The sequence below is a fragment of the Lissotriton helveticus genome, chromosome 12 (assembly GCF_964261635.1).
Source record: "Lissotriton helveticus chromosome 12, aLisHel1.1, whole genome shotgun sequence".
Taxonomy (NCBI): domain Eukaryota; kingdom Metazoa; phylum Chordata; class Amphibia; order Caudata; family Salamandridae; genus Lissotriton; species Lissotriton helveticus.
This window is the reverse complement of record NC_136073.1, coordinates 394,577,980-394,598,785: the sequence shown is the minus strand read 5'-3', so window position 1 is coordinate 394,598,785 and position 20,806 is coordinate 394,577,980. Positions and strand designations below refer to the sequence as shown.

Below are 20,806 nucleotides of genomic sequence, written 5' to 3'. Positions count from 1 at the left end.
CCCTAAGTTCCAGTCTGTGTCTCATGGCCTTAAACATCTTCAATGGCTACCGGTAAAGAAGAGAGACGAATTCAAGGCCTTATGTCTGGCATTTAAAGCTCTTCAGGGGACAGGACCTGAATACTTTAAACAGCATCTATTATGTGATCATCCAAATAAGACACTTCGCTCAGCTACAACCAAACTTCTCCAGGTACCCAAATTCAGAAGGGTACGCTGGGGAGGAAGCAGCTTCTTTTTCAACACCGTCAAACTGTGGAATTCACTACTGTTATCCATAAAGAACAGTACTACTCTCCTCTCGTTCAGAAAGGCGTTAAAAACTTGGCTTTTCCTGTTCTAATCTATTGTTTTTTGGCATTTTCTCCTCCGCTGCAGTGCCTAGACGCCTCCGGGCATTCATGCGCTATATACATTTTAAATTCATTCATTCTTGTAGATTTTGAACAAGAGTTACAAAGAACTTCTTGTGAAGAGTAGAGCAAAAGGATGTCAGTCCGTAAGAGTAGTGAAGGGCACTACTTGGGTAACTACAAACTCCGACTAAGGTAACTACAAACTCCGACTAAGGTGACACCCTAAAGAGGCCAGTGAATTTGATGGCGTCTCATGAAGTATTATTGAGTGTATGCACCTAATCCTTATGGTTTGTGCGTTAGATGGACACTGATAGCGGTTGTCTTAAGCTGGACTCTATATTATACCTTGAAATGTCTATAACGATGCAGGCTCGGTTTATAACATTATCTGGAAGACCACAAGGGACCATGAAATTCATTGCTTGGCCTGATATGTGCCAAACTGTCTAGCAAAAAGGAATTCTCCTCATCCTTTTAATAATAAGGCATAGATTGAAATAAAGTGCCTCAGGAAATAAGTCAGACTTTGCGGGATTTGCGCTACAGCCTGTCATTGAGGATCATGGATTTTTTTTAAAAACTTTTTTAAAGGTAGCAGTCCTTTACTGATGTTTAAAATTGGTTAGTGCCATTATTTACTGCACTATCTTGTGATGTCAGTGAGCGTTAAACCCCCGTCTAGTTAGCTAGATTCTGGTCCCTGCCCATCAAGTCATCTAGCAACTAAACGGCTGACAACATAATTAAGCCCATGTATTCAAGCTCATGTCGCTAGACCTGATCACTTATGCCCGAAACATAAGAAAAATGGTGGCATAAGTGGCGTCAACACGGATAGTGATTAATCATGGCCCCTGTCGACGACAAGCCGGGGAACATCCTTTTCAACGCAACTTTTACCACGCAGTGCCTTTACGACGCAACTATTACAACGCATGTCATTACAACACATTGCGCTGGGGGGCGCTCTAGGATAGGGAATGGATTTAATTTACTATCCAACACCTTCCCTACTATCCACGGGGACTGGAGTCGGAATAGTAAATTAAACTATTCACTATCCAGCACCCCTTAACGCTATGCGTTGTAACAGCATGCGTTGTAAAAACTGCGATGTAAAGGCATGCGTGGTAAAAGCATGCGTTGTAATGTCATACATCCCGACAAGCCACCAACGAACAGCAAAAACAACTTCTATGAGAAAACCCCATCAACGAGGAGGCCATGGACGACCGCCGTAGACAACCGCTGTCAATGACAGCAAGGACCAAGTCGACGTTGGGTCACTGACCAACCACCGCTGATGCCGTCGACGCGGGTGACCGTGTCGGAGTGCCACTTCCTCGGAGTCTGTACCTTGCTTTATGGGCCCTCCTCTCAGGACCTCCAATTCAGTATGCTATTGCAGCACTGAAGCTAAGATTGACCAAGTGGGGGGAAGAAGGGTCTGGGGAAGGGAACAGCTGGGAAGGAGATCTGCAAAACAAAGAAATGCACATACAAAACAATAACAATAAACATAAATAGTCTTTAGTGTTTAGTTAGCCTTCCAGCAACAGTAAGAAATGCACTCATGCACTCTGCAGTTGTAGCTTCTCTTAGGTGCCTTAAGATATTCTGAATCACTGCTATGCAAACTTCTTATTCAAAATAGCTTTGTTAAATCACCAACTCTTCATTATCATGACCATATCACGAATATGTGTTAACATCACACACTCATAGCAACAATATTGTTATTTACAGCGCAAAATACACTATGCAAAGAGTCCCAAGGCGCTTGTCTATGCGCTTGCAAGACAATACGTAAATGAGTTTTCAAACCCTTGTCCATGTGCCTTAAAATATATACAAAAGGGTTCAAAGCACTTATCCGTGTGCTTGACGCTACAATATTCAAATGAGCCTCAAAGAGCTTCTCTGAGTGCTCGACGATACAATATGCGAATGAGCCCCAAAGCGCAGATTAGTGTTCTTAACGATACAATATGCTAATGAGCCCCAAAGCGCTCGTAACTTCAACGCATACCCGAAATGACTATAGTATGCACAAACACCTTCTCATGACCCAGAGGCTTTGTAGTCAAGAAAAGTATGAAGACTTCTCTGCTGTCAGCAAAACAACAGAGGCTTACCTGAAGGCCCAGAGATCAAAGGAAAAGATTCACACGATCACCGAGACTGCTCCCACACGGAAGGATCCCTGAATAGTGAGCAACGCCCAAGAGTGCGCAGGTCCTTTTATAGGCAGCCCACACCCAAGATGGCTGCTGTGTGGGACATCTGGGACATGTAGTCCCCATATTGAAAGTTCTGGAAAAAAGACAAAAAAAGTAAAAAAGACAAAAATGCACATTGTGATGATGATACAAAGGGAATACGTTTATTTATTTATTTATTTATTTGGACATTTATAAAGCGCCTGGTGACGCCCGAGGGCGTGTCCCTGCGCTATGGTAAGTGAGCAGTTGCCATCCCCCCCTCCCCCAGGAGTTACCTGCTAAAAAGGTGAGTTTTTAATTTTTTCCTGAACAGGGCCTCTGATGGCTCAAGACGCAGGTCTGGGGGCAAGACATTCCAGCATTTGGCAGCGTTCAATGCTCTTAATGCACAACTGCAGAACACTGCAGCCATCACCTTGTAGCAGGAAAATGTAGCTTCCCACAATGTACTGTCACAGTGCCATGAATACAATGTCCACGGACATCTAAATGGTTAGTGGGAGTGGGCCCTAGAACCCGCGCCACAGTGGCGACGCTAACAGACCGTCGCCAAGGATGTGAATCACTGACATCACAAAGCAGTATATGACTGCCGTCGATGACCACTGTTGACAGAGGCAAAAACAACATTGACGGCAGGTCACTGACTTAAACAAAGCAGCTGTATATGACCGGCGTCCACAACGACAGCATCACCGCAGGTTACCGTCGTCTAGGAGGCAGACTCTGATGGCAAGGTGCCGACATGCCGTCATCGACGAAAAAGAAACAGCAGATCAAGCCGTCATCAGTAGGCTGAGGTTGAGTATTGGCCGTCACTGAGAGGCATCCTCGTAAACATTGGAATTGCCGACTATGAGGAGGTATTTGAGGCAGTATTGTCAGCCTTGGGTTTTGCCATTGACATACCTTAAGAGGACATTAGAGGGGAAAAACTCCATGAGAATAGCAGGAGTTATAGTTTTAAAAATAAAAGTTCCTGATGAGATTAGCTTTCTCCTTATGAACTGTCCCCAGCGGACCCGGGTTGACTCTTTAGAAAGAACATCTTGAGTGCATATTTTTCACTTGGCCACGTAAATGTCACCCTCCTAGAAGTCCATGAAATGTTATTGTCCTCCTTTTGAAATCCAGGAAGGCAGTATTTTTTTTAATTTGTTTTATTTATTTGAATGTGGCTTATCGAAAAATATGTGTTCTCACACTATAGCTATATGGTGAAAAGAGCATTTTAGTTACCTTCAAGGCATAGTAAACAACAAAAATAAAAAGTTTTACTATACCCAATGACAGATGGTTGAGCAGAGCTCAGAGGACTTACTGCACACGATGTGCGGTAGAAAATCTGAGGGACTCAGCCTCTGTTGGGCGTGTTCTAGGGTGTGTTGTCGCCTGATTGGTTAAAGTTTAAGTTTGGTCCTTTCTTAAGTAAGGGCATAGAGAGGCTACTAAACGAGTTTTTATTTACCTTTATAGCCTATGATAGTAATATATACTGCTTTATTATGGTACTGTGGGGCTCCCACTTCGACGACGGGGAATGATTCAAGCATGTGAATCTATGAAAGATACAATACTGTATAAGTTTGATGTAGGAGATATGTTGAAGCACATGGGGTGTGTTTGGCCACACTGGGTGAATATTTAGATATGGCGCATGTGATGGGGATGCATACAGAGTTGTAAAGCCCACAGAGGGACACATTTTGGGGCAGTTTTGTTTTGTGTTTTGGGGTAATATTATGTTCTTTATGTTTTTTGTGGGATAAAGAAGATAAGCGCTGATAAAGCTATGTTGTTTTTATGCACAAAGTAGAGCTGCCAGATATTGGGATGAGAGAAGCACAGATTAAGTCACATGTATAAGGCAGCAAATATTTAATGCTGGTTTTTAATCTTGTAGTTCAAACTGAAGAAGCGCTATTGAACCTGAAATGCATTGGCTTGATGTGAATATGACTACCATAAAGGAACAATGTATTCCGGCGTGATTGAGAAAAAAGCCTTGACAGCCATGTGTCTCAAGCATTAGAAGCAAGGAAAAGCATGAAGACTAGCATGTGAATCGAAAAAGAAATGAAAAGATATTGGATGAAAATAACAGATTTAAATTGTTTAAAATTGATTACAAAATAAAAAATTCAGAGTCTTTTGAGTACTTATGAATAATGCTGAGCGACTGGTAAAGGGGCGCAAATGCGCTCCTCATCTGATGGAGATACATCCCTGTGTGCCAAGCCCACAAACCACTGACTGTGGTAAAGGTAAGTCACCCTTCTATCAGGCCTCACAGCCCTAAGGCAGGGTTCACTATACCACAGGTGTGGGCATAGCTGCATGAGCAATGTTGCCCTACAGTGACTATGCCCATTCACAGCCACTGTAAGTGCAGTGGAGCCATATTGAGTGCTTGGGCTGGGAGTTTGTCATTACGAACTCTGCAGCTCCATGATGGCGTTACTGAATGCCAAGGAGTTTGGTTTCAAATTCCTCAGCATAATAAATCCACACTGATGCTAGTGTTGGATTTATTACAAAATGCACTCAGAGGGCTTCTTAGAGATGCCCTATGAAAAATGACCAACTCTCTAGTGTGCAGCTGGCTGGTCTGCACCGGCCTGCCATACACAAACATGTTTCTGAACCTCCAAGGTGGGAGCCCTTGTGCGGGTCACAGCTTGCTTGGGATGGAGGTGTTTCTCACCTATCCTCGAGCAGGAACAGCCTTCAGCGCGGCGAGCCTCAAAGCTTCCTGCCCTTTGATGTGGCTGACTTCTCCTGGACACCACAAAGTTGCCTGCAGCCTCAACACAAAGGGTCCCCCTGACCGCAATCTGCTCCAGTAACACAACTCTGACACCAAAAGGCGCCCCTGCATCCTCAGCCCCGACCTTGGGGAGCTCAGCCGATGGTGCCCAGGCCCTGCCCAGCATCCCAACTTACCTGTGCAGCCGATGGTCACCTTCATCCAGTCTCCTGGCCCGAGCCTGCAGCTTCTTTGTGCAACCGAGATTCTCTATTCGTTTGAATTGGGCGCTTGATGCTGATTTGCACCCAGCTGCCCCTGTGGCACTGGTGGTGTAGCTTTGGTGCTGCCTGGTGCCCCCATGCTTACCCTAATACCAGGGCCTGTGTCCAGAGGCCATGGTACCAACCTGCAATCTGCACCTTGTTTGATGCCCCCAGTCTTCATAGATTAACACTGGGCTCAGTGACCTCTGCACCCAGCCGCCCCAGTGCCGCTGGTGGTGCAGTACCTACCTTAAACTGAACCTTTCCCAGTATTGGTCTAAACCCTCGAAGACTGGAAGAGTAAGTTGTGTACTTACCTGTTAATGCATATAACTGTTTTACTTCCATAGGACTGCAATGCATTCCTCCTGTTGCATTTAAACTGGCTATGTCTACAACCTGATAAGTTCTACTGTTTATGATTGAAAATTCAAAAGTATTTCTACTACTGTAAAGTATTTTACTGCCTTGCAAAATGATTCCCTCTGCATCTTAAAAGTATTATTGCTATTTTTGGTGTTACATTTGTTTTATTGTCATCGCAGTCAAAGCAAAAGATTTATGATAAGCGGCGGCCATAGGAGCGTCAACATTCAGTCCCCACCAGCCATCATAGCAACTTTTTAGAAATGAAAACAGAACTACTACAATGTCCAGTAAGGTAAATTTTTATGTGTCTCTCCTGGGGCGGGAATCGAGTGAGTTATTCTGTTGCGCTGTAAATCGCAGTAACTTTAGATATCTCGGGCAGGTTAATTCTTTAAACTCCTGTGACAAGAGTGTAATGAGTGGCTGCCAGATCTCTCTGAATGTGTTCTTTTGTTGTGTCAATACCACTGATAGCCTTTTCATCCCCAATAGATGCCATATGCGGTGTAACCAGTTCAGTCTTGATGGAGCTCACTCAGTGCCCCAAACTGCCAAAATGGATTGGTTGAGCTGCCCCCAGGGCTAGTGCGATTTGCCTGCCTCTTCTGGATTTGATTGGAAACCTCTGTGGGTTGGGGAGGGCCAGCAACACATATGCGGGGAATCGAGGTAATTGAGTGTTAATGTGCGTATCGATGTCTAACACAATTTCCTCTGAGAATTGTGTGCAACTTAGGGCAGTCCCACAAAATATGTACCAATGTCCCCGGGGAATCCCGACAACTCCAGCACCTACTCCCTTATCAGAGTTCTTTTTATGCAGGCAGACCAGGGTTAGGTACCAATAAGTGGTACTATTTGTTGCCATTTCTATGCTAGATGAATTAGTCGCTGTATGTCTCGTCCGATAGTATATGTCTCTCCATTCCCCTGAAGTCACTTGCCGGCCCAATTCCCTCTCCCACCATAATTGTGCGAGGTTTTCTGAGACGGCGTCTCCTGTGACAGTATCATATATAATTCTGAGACAAGGCACCTATCAGAGTCTTTGGTGAGAAGCCACCTCTCAAACTTTGTCAGACGCGTCTGCAACACACCCCTCATTGACAGCTGCACCACCCAATGCCTTATCTGTGTGTACCGTAATCGCTCTTCTTCCGGTATTGCATACTCGGTCTGCAGAATGTCTAATGGGATGGGACCCTCCTCGTTGTAAAAGTGGCCTTTAGATCAACACCCTGATTTTTGGCATACATTAAATGCGCCGCTGTCAAGTCCCAGGGAGAAACCCCAGTTCTCTACCACTGGAGTGAGCGGAGAAGGGAATGACGAGAGACCTCCATGAACCGCCACAAAATCCCAGACCCTCAGAGTGGGCGCAGTGTACACCAAGAAGTAGATATTGGCCGGGCGATGAGACCGATTCAAAAAAGAGATCTTTCACAGGGCCGTTCCAGCAAGGGCCCTATCCCTGAACAGCCAAACTTTTTCCGATTCCAGGTGTGACCATTATATGAGAAATCTAAGTTGCGCAGCGTGGAAGTAGCGTAGGGTGCACAGGATGCCTAGGCCGCCCTCTATTGGAGCCCGCCAGCTTTGGTCTCATCTCATCCGTGAATGGCGGCCCTCCCAGACAAAGCCCTGGAAGACTTTCTGGAGAGTCTGAATCTTCCCCCGAGGCGGCCACAAAGGCAGTGTCTGAAACATATATAGTATCCGGGGTAGGACAGTCATTTTGAGTGCAGTGATCCAGCCCATCCATGAGAGCGGATTGATCTGCCACCGGGAGACGTCAGACCTCACATGTGCAACGGGGCTCTGATAGTTAATAGAGACCACCTCAGCTATTGTCGTGGCTAGCTGGATACACAAGTATAGGATGGGGTTTCGTGCCCACTGGATGGAGGGTTTGAGTAAAATATTCTTGTGTGTCTGAGGAAACTGTGAAGCTTAATGTCTACGATTTAGCTAAGTTACTCTGGAACCCCAAGACCGTTCCGAATAGCTGCACCTCTCATATTGTCTTGAGTCCTCTGACCAACCAGCTCCATGTATAGCAGGAATAACAGGGAGGATAGCAGACACCCCTGTCTTGTACCACAGCGTACGGGAAAGCCAAGGGAGTGTCTACCGTTGACCTGGACAATGGGCCCTCGGGTCCCCGTATCCACTCAGAACCCATGCATTGAACAGCTCTCCACAGCCAAAGTGTTCCAATACCGCGGCCAGATATGGCCAGTGGACGCGGTCGAATGCTTTCTCTCCATCTATGGAGGATAACATGGATTTGCATTGAGAAAGGGCGGTCTTGTCAAGGAGATGCACGATTCTCTTAGTGTTCTCTGAGCACTGCCTATTAGGGATGAAACCCGCCTGATCTGGGTCTATCGGCATAAGGGGAGTGAGATGAACCGCCAAAATCCCAGTAAACAGCTTTGCATCAATATTCAAGAGTGAAATAGGCTGATGAGATTTGCACTATCTCTTGTCCTTTCTGGGCTTTGGTATGACCACAACCAAGGCCTCTGTCATGGAGGGGGGAGCTTCGCGGGGCCCATAATCAAGTTAAAGACTCTAGTAAGTATAGGTGCCAAGGAGTTGCAGAAAACCATGTAAAATGATGCTGAGAAGTCATCAGGCCCGAGCGATTTATGTGTCTTCAGTCTAGCAATCACAGCTATGACTTTGTCTGTTCTAATCGGGTCATCCAAGCTTGACGCCTGTTCCCCGGTCAGGCGTGTGACTTAAGCTCCTTGCTAGTATGTCAAAATGTCTTGGGGTGGGAGGTCCTGTGCGGTGTATAAGTCCTTATAGAAGTCCGCGAATCTGGCCGCCACTGCCTCATCGCCCTCAACTATGGTCCCCTCATCTGATATGAGGGCCTCGACTACAATGTGCTGTCCTCTGAGCCTGTTTGCTAACATTCTCCCACATTTGTTGCCTCCAACGTAGAAGGCATATTTAAGGTGAAGTATTGCAGTATCCCAGTCAAGCCCTGTCAGCTGTTTCCTGGCCACCTCCAGCTGTCCCGTAAATGCATAGATGTGAGGTCGGACAGTGTCCAATCTCATCCCTTTAAGGCACACAATTTGATTGTCTTTCCCATTGAGGAAAAATTCTTCAACACACTTCAGTATTAGTTGAATATATAGTTCATTTAATGCGCTTATTTATCTTTCATGTTTGCAAACTTCATTACATTTTCCATGTGGATAATGATCCAATGTATTTCAGGCAATGTCATTATATGATATCCAATGCATTTCGGGCATTTCACTCATGCCCTTCATCAGGGAATCGACACTAAAAAATGAAATATAATACTGATTTATCATTTAGAAAGGGAAAAGGTAAAAAAAACATAGTCATGATAATGCATAAACATCAAACGTGAAATAATACATGTAGGTCGTATACGTGGTCTTTCGGGTGTCAGAGCACAATTACGTGGTTAATGGTTATATTTCATTTGCAAGTAGGGCGTACAGTGATATGGGTAGTTTCGAGCTAGTGACACAGGTATACGAACAAGCTGAACTGAAAAAATTAAAGAACGGCGGTTCACTTACAAGCCTTTCCTCTAAGGGTTGCGGTGATGTCTGTAAGGGAATGTAGAATGGGCGGTTAGCGTGTTGCCAAGCGTTTAACGCGAAGGTGTTTACAGGGGGCCAACAGCCCTACAGCTGGTTTAAACTGACCTGGTAAGTTGAGGATTCACCTCCAGAATAGAATCGTCTGTGGCGGCAGAACCGGCAAACATCGGTGGCGTTTGCTATACTGAGAAAGTTCCGATCACGTGACCATGGACATGGTAGAAAGACTATGAGGTGTTTCCAAAGAATGTAGCTGACGGAAACGTATTAGGAATAAAATACAAGGCTGGAAAATGAGCATTGTATGAAGATTTAGGGTGATGGAGAAATTAGACTAATTTGGAATAAAAAATAAATAAACAATAAAAAATAAACGATTCAAAGAATACTAAGTTAAACGAGATGCTGGTGAGGTTCGAACCTACATGTGACCGTGGTGATGGTGGCATTGCTCTGTGGGTAGAGCTATGGTAAACACGAGTTGGAATGTGTGTTTAACAGTGTCTAATGGTGGGTGATTCTCGCACATTACAAACACAGTACAGTCATGAAGTTAATATTTACAAATAGCATGCCAGTTCAATTCTGTCATTTAAACCTGCCGGTTTCTGGGTAGACAGTCTGTGAATCCAAAAGTTCTCTCTTTTAAGGAGGTGTTTGGTGTTGTCTCTCCCTTCTATTTTCTGGGCTGTCTCTAGTACAATGAACTTGATTTGAGAAACATTGTGGTTTGCTTCTGTAAAGTGCGCTGATAATGCTGACTTGGTGTTTTTCAATCTTATGTTCGACCTGTGTTCGGTTAATCGCACTTTTATTCGTCGTTCTGTTTTCCCAATGTACATTTTGCCACATGGGCATCTTATACCATAGATCAAGTTGCTGGTGTCGCACGTGGCATTTACCTTCAGTTTTATTGAATGGCCTTTCATGGGGTGATTGATCGTGTTACCTCGTATTATGCTGTTGCAGTTGCCGCAATTAAGGCAAGGTTTGGTTCCAGTGTATGTGATGGTTTCAGGAGTCCAATTTTGCAAGAGTTCGCATATGTTCCTAGCTCTGGTAAATGCAAAGAGTGGTGGATCTTTGAACGTTTGTTTGAAGTCGGGTTCCAAGTTTAGTATAGACCAGTGTTTCAAAATCACTTGTTTGAATTTTTTACTTGCTGTTGAAAACTTGGAAACTGCCACAATACGGTGTTGTGAAGGTTTGTTTTTAGGTGTTAAGAGTGTTGTTCTGTCAATTTCTGCAATCCTGGTTGCTGTATTTTCCATTAATGTTTGAGGGTACCCTCTATTGATAAATTTGTTGGTGGTTTCTTTAAGTCTTATATTAAGAGTGTGTTCCTCTGAGGTAATTCTTTTGACTCTGGCCATCTGAGAGAAAGGTAAATTTCTTATCAGATTTGGTTCGTGAAAACTTGAATATGCTAGCATATTGTTTCTGTCTGTTGGTTTGACATAGAGATCTGTAAGGAATCCATGTGAGGTTACTGTGACTTTGACGTCCAAAAAGTTCACTGTGGTGTCTGACATTGACTTTAAAGTAACTTTGGTACAGGGTGAAGTACATCAGTTCCATTAAAAAGGTCTGAAAGTCCTGGTCCAATTCGGTGTTCATGAGCGCTGCTTCCATGGATTCAATCCCCATATTGTGGGGTATGCTGGTGTAAAGACTACGTACCTCTGCTGTACCAAAGTTACTTTAAAGTCAATGAATCATGGTATCAACAATTGACCGGGATGGCAATGGGCAATTCCGCGGCACCCGCGTATGCTAATATTTTCATGCAGTGGTATGAAAATCAACACATCTTGACAAAAAATGAATGGATGGACAACCTGAAAATGATCATCAGATACATAGATGATTTATTCATCATCTGGACGAATACCGAGCAAAAATTATTAACTCAACTGACCGAGTTCAACAAAATAGACCCACGAATCCAACTCACTTGGGATATGTCAGACACCACAGTGAACTTTTTGGACGTCAAAGTCACAGTAACCTCACATGGATTCCTTACAGATCTCTATGTCAAACCAACAGACAGAAACAATATGCTAGCATATTCAAGTTTTCACGAACCAAATCTGATAAGAAATTTACCTTTCTCTCAGATGGCCAGAGTCAAAAGAATTACCTCAGAGGAACACACTCTTAATATAAGACTTAAAGAAACCACCAACAAATTTATCAATAGAGGGTACCCTCAAACATTAATGGAAAATACAGCAACCAGGATTGCAGAAATTGACAGAACAACACTCTTAACACCTAAAAACAAACCTTCACAACACCGTATTGTGGCAGTTTCCAAGTTTTCAACAGCAAGTAAAAAATTCAAACAAGTGATTTTGAAACACTGGTCTATACTAAACTTGGAACCCGACTTCAAACAAACGTTCAAAGATCCACCACTATTTGCATTTACCAGAGCTAGGAACATAGGCGAACTCTTGCAAAATAGGACTCCTGAAACCATCACATACACTGGAACCAAACCTTGCCTTAATTGCGGCAACTGCAACAGCATAATACGAGGTAACACGATCAATCACCCCATGAAAGGCCATTCAATAAAACTGAAGGTAAATGCCACGTGCGACACCAGCAACTTGATCTATGGTATAAGATGCCCATGTGGCAAAATGTACATTGGGAAAACAGAACGACGAATAAAAGTGCGATTAACCGAACACAGGTCGAACATAAGATTGAAAAACACCAAGTCAGCATTATCAGCGCACTTTACAGAAGCAAACCACAATGTTTCTCAAATCAAGTTCATTGTACTAGAGACAGCCCAGAAAATAGAAGGGAGAGACAACACCAAACACCTCCTTAAAAGAGAGAACTTTTGGATTCACAGACTGTCTACCCAGAAACCGGCAGGTTTAAATGACAGAATTGAACTGGCATGCTATTTGTAAATATTAACTTCATGACTGTACTGTGTTTGTAATGTGCGAGATTCACCCACCATTAGACACTGTTAAACACACATTCCAACTCGTGTTTACCATAGCTCTACCCACAGAGCAATGCCACCATCACCACGGTCACATGTAGGTTCGAACCTCACCAGCATCTCGTTTAACTTAGTATTCTTTGAATCGTTTATTTTTTATTGTTTATTTATTTTTTATTCCAAATTAGTCTAATTTCTCCATCACCCTAAATCTTCATACAATGCTCATTTTCCAGCCTTGTATTTTATTCCTAATACGTTTCCGTCAGCTACATTCTTTGGAAACACCTCATAGTCTTTCTACCATGTTCATGGTCACGTGATCGGAACTTTCTCAGTATAGCAAACGCCACCGATGTTTGCCGGTTCTGCCGCCACAGACGATTCTATTCTGGAGGTGAATCCTCAACTTACCAGGTCAGTTTATACCAGCTGTAGGGCTGTTGGCCCCCTGTAAACACCTTCGCGTTAAACGCTTGGCAACACGCTAACCGCCCATTCTACATTCCCTTACAGACATCACCGCAACCCTTAGAGGAAAGGCTTGTAAGTGAACCGCCGTTCTTTAATTTTTTCAGTTCAGCTCGTTCGTATACCTGTGTCACTAGCTCGAAACTACCCATATCACTGTACGCCCTACTTGCAAATGAAATATAACCATTAACCACGTAATTGTGCTCTGACACCCGAAAGACCACGTATACGACCTACATGTATTATTTCACGTTTGATGTTTATGCATTATCATGACTATGTTTTTTTTACCTTTTCCCTTTCTAAATGATAAATCAGTATTATATTTCATTTTTTAGTGTTGATTCCCTGATGAAGGGCATGAGTGAAATGCCCGAAATGCATTGGATATCATATAATGACATTGCCTGAAATACATTGGATCATTATCCACATGGAAAATGTAATGAAGTTTGCAAACATGAAAGATAAATAAGCGCATTAAATGAACTATATATTCAACTAATACTGAAGTGTGTTGAAGAATTTTTCCTCAATGGGAAAGACAATCAAATTGTGTGCCTTAAAGGGATGAGATTGGACACTGTCCGACCTCACATCTATGCATTTACGAGACGACGTTGGACCCTCGTCGTCACCTCTAGGAGCACCATTAAAAATACATTTTTAGCCTCAAACAAACATTGCCATAATTACAGCTGTGCATCTACCCAATAATCTATCACACCTCCAGCTGTCACCAGACTCTAGGAGCCCCTGTACAGTGGTATATTTGCTCAAGTTCCCGTACTTGCTGCTGCAACTGCAAATGCTTCTCACACCTAGTTTTGTGGTCGGCTACTAACCCTGCTATGAATTCTCCCCTGATCACTGCCTTCAAGGCGTCCCTGACCATAGCAAGTGGTGTCTCAGCTGTATCATTGGTCTCAAGATAATCCCTGATTGACCAGTCTATCTGTTAGGTGACCTCTGGTCTGCGGAGTAGAGTGTCCTGTAACTGCCATGTGCAAGTGATCTGGCCACATGTCAGGATAGCTCAGTCCAACAAAACCGCCGAGTGATCGACAGGGAGCGGGGTTCTATCTCGACCACGTGTGTTGCTGCCTGTACCTCTCTGGAGCCCAGAAAAAAAGTCCAGCCTGGCATGGGATTTATCAGCGTGAGAGTAGAATGTGTAACCCCTTGAATCTGTATGAGACACCCACCACAAATCCTGCAGGCCCAGCTCTTGTAGCCATTGTGTCCACCCTGACCCTAGATCCCCTGATGTCCCCTGCCTCTGGGTCGATCAATCAAGCTTGTTATGGAATACTAAATTCAGGTCTCCTCCCATAATCACCCATCGGTTCTGAGTGGTCATAATCTCCTCCACAGCTCCTCGTAAGTATTGCTCTTGGCCCTCATTGGGTGCAATGTGGATCCTATAGTGACTGAAAAGGGCCCAAGGTGGATGCGATACCTCAGGAGTTGGCCTTTTATCTCCGCTATCTTTGACCCCACCCTCCCCTGGAAAGAGTGGGAGAATAGCAACACCACCCCAATCGATTTGTGAAGCAATGATGAAAAGAACTGGTGTGGGAAAGCTCGGGATTTAAGCCTGGACCAGTCTTTGTGCAGTAGATGCGTCTCCTCTAGGAGACAGATATCTGCCCGATAATGTTCTACGTATGATAAGATAGCCCTCCATTTAACCGGATCGTTTAAGCCTTTAACAGTGGGAAATGCAAAAACAACAATTGATGGACAGAATGCAGAACAATGTCATACATTCACCTTAGTACAGTGATCTGGTCCTAAATCCATCGTTTTTTTGCACTCCACACCACCCCAGGTCAGACATGGCTATATGCAAATCAGCCTTGACCCTGTGCCTCATGGAAACAGTCCAGTCCGAACTGCCAAGCCATGTCTTTCCTAGACCGGAATCAAGCATCCTAGGACCGGTTTCTGGCTATCAGCAGTCATCACCCCGGATAGCTGGACTCCAGTGGTGTGTAGAGCATGGGACTCACGTCTGAGCATACCCATCCCACTCGGGGTGGCAAATGAAAAAACAACAGTTGATGGACAGAATGCAGAACAATGTCATACATTCACCCCAGTACAGAGATCTGGGCCTAAATCAATCTTTTTTTGCTCACCATGCCATTCCAGTTTGGATCCAGACATATGCAAATCAGTCTTGACCCTGGGCCCAATGGGAACAGTTCAGCCCGAACTGCTAGGCCAGGTCCTCCCTGGACTGGAAGCAAGCATCCTATGACCGGTTTCGGGCTCTCAGCCCTCATCAGCCAGGATAGCTTGACTCCAGTGACATGGAGAGCACGGGACCCACGACTGGGCATACCAGTCCTATTCAGGGTGACAAATGCAAAAACAACGATTGATGGACAGAATGCAGAACAATGTCATACATTCACCCCAGTACAGAGATCTGGGCCTAAATCCATAGTTTTTTTGCTCACTATGCCATTCCAGTTTGTACCCACTCATATGCAAATCAGTCTTGACCCTGTGCCCAATGGGAACAGTTCAGCCCGAACTGCCAGGCCAGGTTCTCCCTGGACTGGAAGCAGCATCCTAGGACCGGGTTGAGCTTTCAGCCCTCATCAGCGAGGATAGCGTGACTCTAGTGGCATGGAGATCTAGTGAGAATTTTCTGTTGGCAGTACCTCGTACAAAAAAAACCAGACATGGAGGGAAAGCTCTATCTGTTGCAGGGCCCACACTGTGGAACAAACTGCCTCTGGCCCTTAGGCTCTGCACAGACCATTTAAAATTCAGGAAGCAACTGAAAACTCTGCTGTTCATTGATAAAATCTAGACCTTTCCCCTCATCTGCATATTTATTTAGACTCTATTTGGTATCACAGCGCAGAGATACTCCGGTTGGAGTCGATTCTAGCGCTATAGAAACACATAAATAAATAAATAAATAAAATAAAATGGAGAGCACGGGACCCACTTCTGGGCATACCCATCCCACTCGGGGTGACAAATGCAAAAACAACAATTGATGGACCGGGGGTGAATGTATGATTTATTCAGCATTCCGTCCATCATTTGTTTGCGTAGCACTTTTCACCCTAAGTAGGATGGGAATGCCCAGACGGGGGTCCCTTGCTCACTGTGCCACTGGATTCAAGCTAGCCTGTCTGATGAAGGATAATACCCAGAAACCGGTCCCAGGATGTTTGTTTCTGATCCAGGGAGGACCGGGCTTGGCACTTCGGTCTGGACTGCTCCCATGAGGCACAGGGTCAAGACTGATTTGCATATGGCTGGGTCTAAACTGGGATGGCATGGTGAGCAAAGAAACAATGGATTTAACCCAGATCTCTTGACTAGGGGTGAATGTATGATTTATTCAACATTCTGTCCATCATTTGTTTACGTAGCATTTAACATTGAGGGTCATCACCCTCAATCCTTTCATTTGGGATGCCATATTGAGCATCTAACATTTTTCTGCTGTGCTTTCAGGGTCCTGCCCCAGATTCCAACCCCTGGACATTGCGTAGCTGCATCTTGGCATTTTGTGGAAATAAACATGTGTTCAGGCATTGTGACTGGAACCCAATTAAAAACAAGAATTAAAAATGCAATAGGTCTCGCCTTTTATTAAGTTAAAGCCATTTGCTTTGCTATACAATACCATTAGCAAAGCAAATGGCTTTGACTTAATCAAAGGCGAGACCTATTGCATTTTCAATGCTTGTTAGAGGTGGGACAGAGTCATGAAAGGCCTACGGCTCCTCCTGCCAACACGAAAGAGCCAATGCTGCAGAGTCCCGATCCAGGCTGGTGCCTGGGCAGAATCGCAAGATCTGCCCAGAGGGATCTAGAGATAGACGTATCTAGAGGAAGAGTGTGTGTCCATTGCACTCCAAGGTACATTTATATTTCTAGGGAGACATCTTTTTGAAATAAAGTCTATCTTTAGCCCTCTAAGCTCATTATCCACAGGCGCACAGCTAAATACTAAGAGGTGGAGTCTGAAACCTCTCTCTATCCTCTGATACACCATGAGCTCCCACGCGTATGACAGTACGCATAAATAATGCTCTACTTTAACGCAATGAAAATGGGACGGCGAAATGTATTGGGGAGAAGTTAATAACTGCATATCCTTTAAAACGAATCGCTTTCTGTTCAACAGGAATTATTTTTGCAATGCTTAATTGCAGGGTGTGGTTCACCATAGGTGTGATTAATAAAGGGGGCGATAATGCAGTTCGTCCAATTTGCGCTCCTACTGGAAAACGCTATCTGATCCAGTAACAAAAGGCAATTTCTTAGACAGGAGATAATGGCGGAATTAGCACCTGTCTCCTGTGGGAATGGATACCCTCGAACCAAGATGTGTAAAAAAACGTACTATTTCAGTGTGCTGTAACTTCAAGGAACAACTTTATGAATACAACTTCCATTAAGAAATAAGTGATAATCCCCACCTGGATAACGCTGTGACCTCTGCTCCCGGCAGCAGGGCTGGATGTGCACAGAGAGAGAGGAGGAGAGAATATTTTGTTCTGTTACAATGCAAATGCAAGACCTATAGCTGCATCAAATGTAAAGAAATAGAAAATAGAAAAACATTTTATTTCTTTACTTTTAATGCAATCGCAGCACCATGTTTTTCTATTTCTTTACTTTTGATGAAATCCAGGCTGTAACAAAAGCAAAGAAATCGAAAAGAAATTGCTGCGCCGCTTAAAAAACAAGCAATTGAAATGCAAGAAGAGGAGCAGTGTAAACTTACTTTCGGCGATGTGCGCGGCCACCATAAAAACACAGCAGGGCACTGGGAGGCCTTGGGCCATATGGTGGTTTCTCCGTAGAGAGATGCGTTTCAAGCGAGCCTGGCTGAGGCGCCAATCACATTCACAACCCAGCAGAAGCCATGCAAACAGAAACAGAGCAACTAAGGTCTCGAGACACACTAGAATGCTGACATGTTTACTGATTCACACTGTCGGTGTGTCTGGTGTCGATGCCTCAGAGCAGGCATGTAGGGGCTAAAAGAGGGCAGGTGAGCACAGGCAGAGGGGGACGAGACTGGACCACAAAAATTGGCGCAATTAATATTAAAAGTGGAGTCCAGAATCGTACTGAATAACGAAGCTTGGCCCAAGGGAGGTGGCAACAGGAGCACGCCGAGGTGCGTTTTAAACAAGCTGTCGGCGTTGTGCGAAAAATATAGTGCATAGCAGCTAATGAAGGAGAGTGTGTAACGCCGCAAGTGAGCAATCCAATCCCGGTGGGCGGGCCAAAAGTGGACATGGTGGTAACAAGGAGGGACTAAGAAGCCTCCTTTTCAATCGTGAGCCTACGTTTTGCATGGAGGATGAGGCCAGTGAATAAGAAGATGGGCGGGGCTTCAACTACGCCTCAGAGAGCTTCGGAATCTGTATTGATTCCAAGAAGCCCTCGTATGACGAAAGCAGCGCGCTGCTTTCGCCAGGCCAAGTCCTAAAAAACAAACATGAACAGTAAACATTAAAAGTCCCTGTAGCGGGAAAAAGACGAGTATTCCGTCCCCCTAGCAGTGGTTGAGTCTCTGTGCGGGACAGTGGCCAATTCCATGACGGCAACCTCGGCTGCCCCCACCCCAGCTGCCTGGCCCCCCCAACATATCCCCATGCCAACCTGTAGTCGCTCAGGTACGGCATTAGATGCTGCATCCTCTGCAAGCTTTTCTTTCGGATGCCATAGTCGCCTGGTCTGGCCCGGTGCCCCTGCGGCCTGCCGGAACCCGACACCAGCTTGGCCCGCCTTACGTTTTGAGCACTCCATTTTTCGTCTTCAGCCCTTCCTCCACCTGGCGCTCTATCTGAAGTAGATCGCATGCTTCTTTCACTTAGCAGATTTGATGGAGCCAGTCTTGCCAGGGAAAGATCAACCTGAAGGGCTGACCCCAGGAGTAGGCCACTTTTCCCCCATGTAGGAAGTTTGTGACGGGGAGAAATTCTAGCAGTTTCTGTAGCGTGGAGACCAGCAGGTCTTGGTATAAATGGAGGGTCTGGCCCCAGAAAGCGACCCCCGGCAGCACCCGGGCCTCTTTTAGGATCTGCTCTTTAGGGGGGGAAGCTATGGACGCAGGTTAAAATGTCCAAGGGGAGGGATGAGCCAGGACCCTATTGACCCACTCTGTGGGTGCAGTCTAAGCAGTTCTTGGCTGCTGGTGTGTTTCCTAGTACCTGCGTGAACAGAGCCGTCATCTAGGCCTCTATGTCTCCCCCCTCTGCGTCCCAGGGCCCCCCTCATTCTGATATTATTTCGCATAGAGCGATTATCTAAGTCCTCTGCATGGGCCTGTAAGTCCAGCTGCTGATCTGATAGGCGAATGACTTCCTGTTGTAGCTGTTCGATTTCCTCGTTTCATGAGGAGTCCAGACGTTCTAGGTTATTGACCATGTCGCCCATGTCCGGCACCTCCCTCCGTACCACTTGCAGTTCACACATTTTTTTTTTCCAAACAAAATTTATTGGGTTTTAAACAGTCTTACATTAAAAGACTTCTGAGTACAAATTACAATTAGACAAAATCCCTTGCCGTAGGTGTCAGTTACTTCCTGAAGTAGACTGGAAAATCGCATCGGTGGCCCGAATCCCAACCCCGGCAGCCCACTGCGTAGTGGCTAAACAGTACACTTCCTTATTGGTCCTCAAAGTTTGCTTCAAATAGTCCATGTATTCGCTCTTCCACATTAACCCACCAACAACCAAACCCCCTTCCCTCCCCCCAGGCGTGTCACATGCAATCAACCTCATATCCTTTTACACCAGGGTTGCCCTATTCTTCGCTCTGCTGTCCGCCATTATGGTTCTGTATCATTGGGCTATCAGTGGGGGGCAATTGAGCCCGTTTACTCGAACTAATATTCGGCAAATAACTTGATTTAGGGTGTGGGGTTCAACCTTTGCTTTCAGGGGCCTCCTCCACTAGGCTGTCGTCCCTCTCTCCATCCGGATTCTTTAGCAGCTCCACCAATGCTATCCATGCTGTGACGGGTCAGGCGGACAGGAATTGACTCTCCCCACGGACTGGTGGTCCGCCACCCCCCTCTCACCTTGCACATTTTCCCCACAGCTTCAACCTTGTACGTGGAACGAGGAACCCGAGTCTGGATGGCCGGATGACTATACCACGTTCGGCTCCTTTAAGAACACGGACCCGGAGGACGAGACCCCGCCCCTCGCAAGCGTCGTGACATCAAAAGGCGGAAGTACTGGAGAGAAGGCGGACGACGATTCCAGGGAGGCAGCGAACATCGAGGAGGACGGAAGGCGGTATCCCGAGGCCAGAGAGACCGAGAACGACACGCCAGGAGGCCAACGGTTGGACGTTTCGCCCAGCCACGCTCCGATGGGAGGAGCGTGGCTTCAAGAGGTACGGGCCGGGTCGCGGGTTATGTTGGGCGAATGAGGCAGCCCCCGGTGTAAATAGTGTACAGCCTTGTGTGCAATAACCTGCCTGAGCACGAGCACTCCTATCACGCCCATTTGAGCTAAATCGTGCACTTCTCACGGATGTTTTCCCTCACTCCCGGCCCTTACGAGCCTGCCCAGAGTAGTTCTTGTTTTTGACCCGCGTTGCCTTTCTTTTTCGGTACCGGAGAGGATCACGGAGTGGAGAGACGTCCCCTCCTGGAGTACGATCGCCCGGACCACGTCCAAGCTGGATAAAGCTATCTTTTCTTTGAACCCTGCATCCCTTAACAGAGACCAAGCCACACCATTGATGAAAAAGACCTACATCCCAATAAAGCCTTCTCTGAAACCTTTACTTAAGGCGCCAGTGTT

At 45.5% G+C, this 20,806-nt stretch overlaps 1 protein-coding gene across 12 annotated transcripts in view; it reads right to left on the bottom strand.

Moving 5' to 3' along the window:
- LOC144799898 (uncharacterized) overlaps positions 1–20,806 on the bottom strand; it is a 390,901-nt gene that overhangs the window by 339,737 nt on the left and 30,358 nt on the right. For 10 of the 12 annotated variants that reach the window (XR_013603897.1, XR_013603898.1, XR_013603899.1 and 7 more), the window contains exon 2: positions 2,495–2,672. The exons of the other annotated variants lie outside the window; for them this stretch is intronic. The gene's annotated coding sequence lies outside the window, so the exon portion shown is untranslated. The remainder of the gene's footprint in view (positions 1–2,494; positions 2,673–20,806) is intronic. 12 annotated transcript variants of the gene reach the window in all.